We start from the raw sequence: 10,513 nt of genomic DNA, 5'->3' as shown, positions 1-10,513 counted from the left end.
ACATTTATACAGCAATTAGCGATATAAAAATTGACTGATTACTGTGTAAATCAGCCCTTTGCTAAATATTAATTTGCTTTTCTAACACGCCTGGGTGGACTGCGAGCGCAATGCTCTGTGCTTCTAGTCCACCTTTAGGCTGGACGCACGGTGGCGCTCCCATTGATCAGCCATTCAAATATGCAAATGAGGAAAATACGGTGATTCGCGAACATACGTGCGCCCGAGGCAGTGCGCGTAAGTTATACGTCCGGCGTAAAGTTATTCCCCATAAAGGAGGTGCAACCCAGCAGAGGTCTGCACCAGGGAATACAAGCATGCGTATTTTACGTATTTTACGTTGGACGTGTGTCTGGCTGGGCGTAGGTTATGTTCACGCCGTAGGCAGTGATCCGGTGTAGTTTAGGCAGTAGTTCCGACGTGGTTGTGAGCAGGTGCAGGGGGATGCGTCCACGTCACGACGCATGCGCAGTTCATGATACGTATCTGTCTGGCACTCGGCCCATCATTTGCATGGGGTCACGCCTAATTTGCATGGCTCACGCCCACTTCCACCTACGCCGGCATACGCCTTCGAAACCCAGCGCAGTTTTGGGAGCACTGGCTTTGTGAATTCCATGCTTGCCTCTCTGCGCTGCGTTGGCGTAGCGTACATTGTTTGCGCTACGGCGACGTAATGTGCGCCCGCTCTCTGTGAATCTGGGCCTATGGCTCTAATCAGGTGCTTTAAAAATGCACCCCTGTCACTGGAATTAATGCGCCCGGCATCCAAAAAGGGGCCAGTCGCCTAAATAGGGAGTGGCAGCCATGGATAGATTTATGCAATGTAATGCATGAATCTATCTATTTGTTATATACTGTAGGGGACGGCGCGACAGAGGGGGCGGCGCCCGTACGCCCTTAATAGATGGGCCACACCTGGATGAGTGATTCCCAACATTATTCCCTGGGAGACTGAGGGGATTCTGTGAGGAAAGATTGAGGAGCGCCCACTAGATCCAAAGAGAACTTAACGTGTCATGTGACTGGCCTGAAGACATCTTGAAAAGGGGGAACTCCAAGAGTGGAAGGGGGAATGAGGGAACTTTTGTGGAAAGGCCTCTTAGAGGCCGCATGTGTAAGGGGAGGACGTGTACCATTTCAAACAGGAGGAACACCGGATATAAACTACTGAAGATTTTGTGATGCCAGGTATTAGTAATTGGGAAAAGGACCTGGGGAGGACTTTCACCCCAACCCAACGTAAACAAATAATTGTTTTGACATTGAATTCATCGGTCTGTTCAAAATCCCAGGAATCCAATTATAAACTTCTCACACAATGGTATTACACACCAGTAAGGCTTCATAAATTTGCTAAGGAAACCTCGGAAAGTTGCTGGAGATGTGGAGTAGAGAAAGGAACACTCTTGCATATATTTTGGTCCTGTGAAAAAATGAGGCACTACTGGGGGGAGGTTCGGAGAATATCCCAAAAATTCACAGAATATTTGATCCCAGATGACCCTGCCTTCTTTGTGCTCCATTGCTCACAGATTCCGGTTCAGAATTATAAGGAAATAAGTGTGTCATCTGATTAATGTGGCAAAGGTGGGAGTCACCCTGCGGTGGAGGGACTCTAGACCTCCCTCTATCGCAGGATGGCTTAATGAGACTCAGGAGATAGGAGCAATGGAGGATCTGGTCCTCTCAGCCCAGAAGGAAACAATATGATGAAATTTGGACAGGATGGAATTCACTTTTCAGCTCAGAGGAAGGGAAGAAAATGCTTGAAGAGTGATACATTCATTTGAAGGTGAATATTGATATAACTGTATAAGGGACTATATGAGCCCGGGAGTCCTACATCTTGGAGGGGGGGGGGTTCCCATTTTTTTTTTGGGGGGAGTAGGAAGGGGGGGGGTTTGGTTAAGTGATAAGAGGTTAATGAAAGAGGGAGAGAAGGATACAAATGGAATGAAAGGGGATATATAAAGCATAGATAGGGTGATTGATTATGTTGACCGGACTGAATGAAGTAGGGGGAACAGGCACAAATGTGTATATAGATGTGTTTACATTTGTATTTGATGGACGATGAATTTTATGGAATATGTATTCCGTTTTGTATGTTTTTTCTTTTCCTCTTTTTGATAAAATAAAATAAAAGATATGAAAAATAAACTAGTGAATATTTCATTTCCAGATTATGGTTTAACTAGATGGACTTGTGTCTTTTTTTAACCTGACTAACTATGTAACTATACTAAACAGTTTAGTCTTTCATCTAGGCTTCATTTTATTGGGCAATGAGGCAATGCTGAACAATCCTTCCCACTGTCTCTTAAAAAAAAGAAAAAAGGCAAATAAAATGCCATTTATTGCAGCCAAGTCGTTATAGAAATCACACGGCCTTTCTTCTCATTGTGGCTATTTAAGGTAAACAAGAGTATCATGGGACGACACCTACAAAATAATTTCTAAACTTCTATAAACTCAAAACTTTCAATAGATAACCAGAGGTAATAAACACACATAATTGGGCATATTCAATCTTTGTAAGTTTATAGAATAGAAAAAAAAGGAGGTGTGTCTGTAAACTTGGTGATCAGCATCAAATGACCTTCTGAATTTTTAGTTCTAAAATTACATTTCATACGATAACGTGGGTGAGCTGAAGCCATTGTATCTCTGGTAAAGGAAGACTCCAGGAGCCATCACAAGCCGTTGTATCTCTGGTATCTCAGGTAAAGGAAGACTCCAGGAGCCATCACAAGCCGTTGTATCTCTGGTATCTCAGGTAAAGGAAGACTCTCCAGGAACCGTCACTGCTGAGTCCGATTCTACTAGAAAACAACCACCATGTCTAAACCCCTCGTAATCTTGCTGCTTTTGTCCAGCACATCAGTGGTGACCTTCACAGCTGGCCAAGCACCAGGTATGTAACCTATTTAATATTTCAAGGGAGTGAACCTAAAACGTTTCTAATGCAGAGCCGTATTTTGCGATGTTTCCAACCACCTCACCGTTATATCTGTCTCTTGGATCCTAGGCTCAGGCTCTACATGGGGGCCCAACTTTTGACTAGGTACAAGTGCAGCAATATTGATGAAAATTAATAGTTTTTTGGCAAAATTTCACCAAATTTGTATTTCTTACTGGTTAAAGGGCAGGTCTAGGAAAAGTCAAAGAAAGTTTCCTAACACTTTAAGAACTATTGAAGACTAATAACGCCCTTAAATTGTTGGCGTTGTCCATTTATTTATTATTATTCTTCTATCTGAAAGGCAGGTCTATAAATATCACAGTTCCGGAGATGGGACAGTTCCAGGCTATGATGGCTTTGTATAAGGATAGCAGCTACACAACTCCGTACACGGGAGCAGACGTCACCCTCTCTACAAGGGAATTCTTGTATGTCGGAGTCTTCTCTCTGGGTGGCCCATCGAATCTCGTTCTGGTGATGAGGAACTGCTACGCCACCCCAACGTACAATGTGAATGACCCTCTGAAATATTACATCATCCAGAACAGGTACATTTAAATGTAAAAAGATATATCTACTGACACCCGACATTTCCTTCTCCATGACCGGGAGGGATAGATGAGGGCTGTATAAAGCAACCTAGGTTTATTCCTGAAAAAAAGGGAAAGCAGACTGGGAACACCATAACAGATGATAAAGGTGGAAAATATTGGAAACACAAGTGCGGAGATCTCTCTACCAGTGTCCAGAGACAGGAGAAGCTTCTGGATGGTTCAACCCACCTGTGTTCATCCACAACTAAAGTACCAGATCTGATTGGCCTTTCCCTTTAACCACTTCCGGACCGCCCACCGCAGTTTTACGTCCTCTGTTTGAAGAGGAATACCGTTGTTATGGCAGCAGCTAGCTACCATCACCCCAGTATCCTCTTCTTCAGGGAGCGGTCCGCTACAAGATAAAAGTGGTCCCTGCAGCGCATACGCCGCAAGATCACTTTTATCAGCGACAGGAGAGGGCCCCCCCTGCCACTCTCCGGTGCCCTCCGCCGCTTACCGGAGCCGTCTGGTCCTCTCCCTTGCTGGGTATAGATACAAGTGAGGGGAAGATGCCCCCCCCCCATCTCCATATCACTGCATACGTCTTAAAGGGACATTTTTTTGTTGTCATTTTTTCAAATGACAATTTATTTTTTAATTTTTTGCATTTAAGTCCAAATATGAGATGTGAGATCTTTTTAAACCCCAGATCTCATATTTAAGAGGACCTGTCATGCTTGTATTCCTTGTAATAGAAGGTAAAAGTGAGATTTATTTTTTTAAGTGCCCTGTCCCAACAAGCTCGCTCACAGAAGCGAACGCATTCGTGAGTAGCGCCTGCATATAAAAATGGTGTTCAAAGCACACATGTGAGGTATCACCGCGATCGGTAGAGTGAGAGCAATAATTCTAGCCCTAGATCTCCTCTGTATTTCAAAACATGCAACCTGTAGAATTTTTTAAACATCGCCTATGGAGATTTTAAAGGGTAAAAGTTTGTCGCCATTTCACGAGCAGATGCAATTTTAAAGCGTGATATGTTGGGTATTTTACTCGGCGTAACATTATCTTTCACAATGTAAAAAAAATTGGGCTAACTTTACTGTTGTCTTATTTTTTTATTAAAAAAAGTCATTCTTTTCCAAAAAAAAGTGTGCTTGTAAGACCGCTGCGCAAATAGGGTGTGACAGAAAGTATTGCAATGACCGCCATTTTATTCTCTAGGGTGTTAAAAAAAATGTATAATGTTTGAGGGTTCTAAGTAATTTTCGAGCAAAAAAAATGTTTTTAACTTGTAAACACAGAGGGCTGGATTCATAAAGGACATACGATAGATTTACGCGTAGAATATGCAAATGAGCTAGATACGCCAATTCAGAAACGTACGTCCGCCCGGCGCATTGATTTATGTCGTTTACGTTAGGCTTTTTTCTGCATAAAGTTACCTCTGCTATATGAGGCGTAGCCAATATTAAGTATGGACGTCGGGACAGCGTCGAATTTCCCGTTGTTTACGTCATTTGCATAAGTCGTACGCGAATAGGGCTGTGCGTAAGTTACGTTCACGTCGAAAGCATTGACTATTTGCGACGTGATTTCAAGCATGCACACTGGGATACGTCAATTACGTATCCCACTAGAAGCGTCAATTACGTGGGGTCAAGGCTCATTATAATACAACACGCCCACTGCCTGGACAATTTGAATTAGGTGGGCTTACGCCGGCCCATTTACACTACGCCGCCGTAACTTAGGACGCAAGTTCGTTGTGAATACGGTACCTGCCTCACTAAGTTACGGTGGCGTAGTGTATCTGAGATACGCTATACCCGCCTAAAGATAGGCAATTCTACCTGAATCTAGCCCAGAGTCTGAAATACAGGCTCGGTCCTTAAGTGGTTAAATATGTAAACCACAATGTATATTGTTAGTTCCCCGAATAAAGTCTTTTAGTACAATGTATATAAAATGATTATCTGTAAAATGTCTCTTTTTATCCCACTTTCACTTTCTTTAGCTGTATTAACAATAATGATGGAACTATAACTGTTGAAGAGAACGGCGTCTCCAGTAGAGGACGGTTTTCTGTGATGTTCAAGTTTGCTGGAAATTATGACAAAGTGTATCTACATTGTGCTGTGAGGCTGTGCAACGTCCATACTGGATCCTGTGCACCTGTAAGTAGGTTTCCAGCTATTGAAAGAGGGTTAGAGCAGATCATGAGGCCGGTGCATTGCCATGAATTGTGATTTGCCATGAAATGTGATGGTCCGCCTCCATCACATCCTATTGGCTCACTCCTGTCACGTGACATATTTAAACGTCATCAGTCTCAGCTAGGCTATCAAGGCAGGAGAAAGCCCCTCAGGCTGTGTGTCGAGGTATATACATCATGCACAGCCTGTAACTGGGAGCAGGCAGTGCAGTAGTGTTACATATACTGTTAGGAAGGAGAAGCCAGTGTGATATGCACAGCTCTGTGAGGAGCAGCCTGTGTTGCAGTGAGTGCATTGCTCGTGTAACAATGTATAGAAACAATGATCTCACACACATCTATAGGCTGCCTCTCCCCTCCTCCTGCTCTCAGGCTGTGTGGCCAGCAGCACACACACACACACACACACACCACCATGGGCAGCCTGTATAATGGGGCAGCCTCCCATCTGCCTGCCCCCCTCTCCTCTCTCTTAGCCCTTTGAAGAGCTGCACGGGGGTTGACCTCCCTGGGTGTGCGAGTAAGCTACATTTACTAGTACAGCTCCGTGCAGCTTCAGCTATCACAGGGAGAGGAGATCCTCTCCCTATGATAGCCTAGCTGAGACTGATGACGTGTCTATATGTCACATGACATGAGTGAGCCAATGGGATGTGATGGAGGCGGACCATCACATTTCATGGCAAATCGCATTTCATGGCAATGCACCGGTCTAGTCCCAAAGTCCTTAACCAGGATGCCTACAACAATGAGCCATCCATTAAAAATCATGCCCCCCCCCTTCTCAGAGTGGTGGCATTTATTGTCTTAGTACAGTCAATCTTTAACCACTTCCATACAGGGCCTCTACTGGCGCTCCTCTCCTAACATGTGAAAATCATGATTTTTTTTTTGCTAGAAAATTACTCAGAACACCCAAATAATATATATATATATATGTATTTTTTTTAGCAGACACCCTAGAGAATAAAATTGCTGTTTTTGAAATTTTGTATATATTGTGAAAGATGAAGCTACGCCGAGTAAATAGATACCCAACATGTTACGCTTTAAAATTGCTCGCAAGCGCGGAATGGCGCAAAAAGGCCGGTACTTAAAAATCTCCATAGGCGCCGCTTTAAATTTTTCTACAGGTTACATGTTTAGAGTTCTAGTGCTAGAATTGTGGTTCTCGCTGGAACGCACACGGCGATACCGCACATGTGTGGTTTGAATGGTGTTCACATATGCGGGAAGGACTTATGTGTGTGTTTGCTTCTGTGCGTGAGCATACAGGGATAGAGATGCTTATTTTTTTATTGTTTATTTTATTGTAAAAAAAAAAAAAAACTACTTTCTTTTTCTTTTTTCTTTTATTGTATTCCTATTACAAGGAATGTAAACATACCTTGTAATATGAGAGGTGTGTGACAGGTCCTCTTTATGGAGAGATATGGGGTCTATAAGACCCCACATCTCTCCTCCAGGCTTGAAAGCATGAGATCGGAAAAAAAAAAGACAGATCTGATGCTTTCCAGCCAAGATCGCCGCTTTGTTGACATCCACGGCCCGGATGTGACGTCATAACTTAGCGCCTGGGCCTCCGACGGTCATAGAGATGACTGGTGACCATTTGGCTACCAGAAATCTCTATGCTCTTCATCCTGCGGTGGTGTATTCTTTCTATGGGTCCCTGATGGCACAGGAGAGACCATACAAGCACCGGAGGGTGGTCGATGGGGGGGGATGTCCCTCCCTTGTCCCTCCCGTCGCCTGTAAGAACAATCAAGTGGCGGAACTGCCGCTATGATTGTCCCTTAGAGTGCACAGAATCGCTGGCAGAAAAGAATGATATCTGAATGATGCCTACAGCTGCACCAGATATCCACACTGAAAAATATTTTTACGGGTCGCCAGGAGGCAGAGGTGGGTCCATTGAGATATACATATCCTGGGTTCTTCAGGGTGTGGCTGTTTGGGTGAGCTGTAACTAAATAGCAACAGCTGTGGCATCTTGAGAATGAGTAATTCTGGGATTCTATGTATGAAGGTGATGATATGTTCCCAAAAGGTGGAGATCGGAGGGCAAGGCCAAAAGCGGTGGAATAGCGAGGGTTTTGTGGATCCACATTGTGGACATGCTGCCAAGTGTGATGGTGAGTTTGAGGAAAGAAACGGTTTGAAGGCTCCATGGATAAACTTGAACTGAGTTACTCTCCATGTTTCATTGACAATGCACTTATGGACTTTCAGATAGTCCTCCAGAATTTAGTCTCTCAAATCATCCTCTGGAAGGTCCTTGTACCATTTCTTAGAGTAATTTTGGCCGTATTGGTATTAATGTCTGAAAGGAATGATTTGTAAATATCTGAGATAGGGTAGTTGCATTTGTTAAGCAGACTATCAATCATAGATAGACAGAGGCCCAGATTCTCAAAGGACTTACGACTGCGCAGCGCCATGTACACCGTCGTAAGTCCTAATCTGAGCCGTCGTATCTATGCGCCTGATTCTTGGAATCAGTTATGCATAGATATCCATTAGATCCGACAGGCGTAAGTCTCTTACACCGTCGGATCTTAAGTGCATTTTTTTTTTGGCCCGCTAGGTGGCGCTTCCGTCGAAATCTGCATTGAGTATGCAAATTAGCTAGATACGCAAATTCCCGAACGTACGCACGGCCGACGCAGTAAAGTTACGACATTTACGTTAGGCTTTTCCCGGCGTAAAGTTGCCCCTGCTATATGAGGCGCAGCCAATGTTAAGTATGGCCGTCGTTCCCGCGTCGAAATTTAAAAAGTTATGTCGTTTGCGTAAGTCATCCGTGAATGGGGCTGGACGTCATTTACGTTCACTTCGAAACCAATGACGTCCTTGCGACGTCATTTGGAGCAATGCACCCTGGATATTTTACGGACGGCGCATGCGCAGTTCGTTCGGCGCAGGGACGCGCTTCATTTAAATGATACACGCCCCCTACCTGCCAAATTTGAATTACGCCGCGTGATTGTGAATAAAGCACTTGCCTGAAAAACGTGCGGCGGCGTAACGTAAATCGGATACGTTACGCCGCCGCATAGATACGCCATTCTACGAGAATCTGGCCCAGAATCTTTATGAAGCATCCTGGCAGCAGTTGTGTAGGAAAGCGCCTGGTTATAATATAAAACACCACTAAACTACACTACATCACCAACCTCATCTGCAGATATCGCCCAAATTGTCCCCTCCGTTCCTCCCAGGACCTCCTGCTCTCTAGCCCCCTTGTTACCTCCTCCCATGCTCACCTTCAGGACTTCTCCAGAGCCTCTCCCATCCTCTGGAACTCCCTGCCCCAGTATGTCTGATCAGCACCTACCCTCTCCCCCTTTAGGAGATCCCTGAAAACTAATTTATTCAGTGATGCCTATCCCACACCCACCTAACAACTGTCCCTGAGTCACCTCCATCAGACCATCCCTCCCATCTATTACCTTTTGTACCACCACCCCCTCCCTTTAGTTGAGTTGAGAGGTATCTTAATATAGCACGGTCTTCCCCCGAAGAGTCCCAACGCGCATAGCAGAGTTCCTGGCAAAAGAGGACCCAGGAACTAAAAGCAGCACAGAGCGTCAGAAAGTGTGGAAGAGAGAGGCTATGCAGGAAAGGCTTGCGTGAAAAGCCAAGTCTTCAGTAGCCTGCGAAAGACCGGGATAGTAGGGGCCTCCTTGAGCTCGATAGGGACGCTAGTCCATAATACGGCAGCCTGGTGGGAGAAGTCCCGACCACCACGCCGGATCTTCTTGGGCACCGAGATGTAGAGGAGATCTCTGCCAGTAGAATGTAAGCTCTATGAGCCGGGCCCTCCTGTCCCTCCTGTAGTGTACTGTAATTGTGCTGTCCTCCCTCTACATTCTAAAGCACTGCGTAAAATGTTGGCGCTAAATAAACCCTGTACAATAATAAAAATAATAATATAAAAGGTGCGTTGAAGGAAGTTGAAACTCGATCCACACTTTTCACATATTTATTTGTATCATTTATAATTTTCCTTCCACTTCACAATCATGTGACACTTTGTATTGGTCTCTCACATAAAATCCCAATAAAATACATTTACGTTTTTGGTTGTAACATGAGAAAATGTGGGACATTTCAAGGGGTATGAATACTTTTTCAAGGCACTGTTTATACAGTATATAACTGATAAGATGTGATCTGAGCTCCATTCAGTCAGCTCGTCAGATTAGCTCTGTGATGATTTCATAGAAAGCGTTTTATACCGATGAACCCGTGTCACCCGCCCCTCATTTCCTAATGACCGTGTTTGTTTTAGGTCTGTGCCCTAGGAAGGAGTCAAATCGATGAAATTGGAAAAGCCCAGAGTTCTGATGGTACTCTGTCAATTGGATTAATTAGGCCATCAGGTAAACTTGTGATTGGATCATTTACATTATTTCTATGCCACGCCTCCAAACCAGCCATACAAGTAACAATGAAGAATGTCAACATGTCTGATATTATGTATTCATTTCATATCATTTCTTCTGTTTTCCAGGTCTGGATCCCCCCATTTCTATAGGTAAGTGTTTTATTCTTCTATCAGATCACAATGGTGGAAGTCCTGTGGATTATTTTATACCTGTACAATATAATGTGATGATCATATCATTGATTGGTTGCTCTTGTTGTACATTTTTTTTTTATCTCTTTATTAATTATTTCCATATCCAAATATACATTTCACAACTTACATTTGTCTACTCTCTCAGGAGCTTCCATAAAATTACATTAATAATCATTTCATCACAACCACAAAAACACTTATACATTTCTTCC

At 43.9% G+C, this 10,513-nt stretch overlaps 1 long non-coding RNA gene across 1 annotated transcript; it reads left to right on the top strand.

Moving 5' to 3' along the window:
• The first annotated feature begins 2,690 nt into the window (after positions 1 to 2,690).
• LOC120942551 lies at positions 2,691 to 3,468 on the top strand. Its single transcript, XR_005750190.1, has 2 exons — positions 2,691 to 2,917; positions 3,267 to 3,468. It is a non-coding gene; the product is annotated as an uncharacterized LOC120942551 (long non-coding RNA).
• The last annotated feature ends 7,045 nt before the right edge of the window (positions 3,469 to 10,513 follow it).

The sequence above is a fragment of the Rana temporaria genome, chromosome 6 (genome assembly GCF_905171775.1).
Source record: "Rana temporaria chromosome 6, aRanTem1.1, whole genome shotgun sequence".
Taxonomy (NCBI): Eukaryota; Metazoa; Chordata; class Amphibia; order Anura; family Ranidae; genus Rana; species Rana temporaria.
Note: the sequence above shows the minus strand (reverse complement) of the source record. Positions and strands in the feature narration are given on the sequence as shown.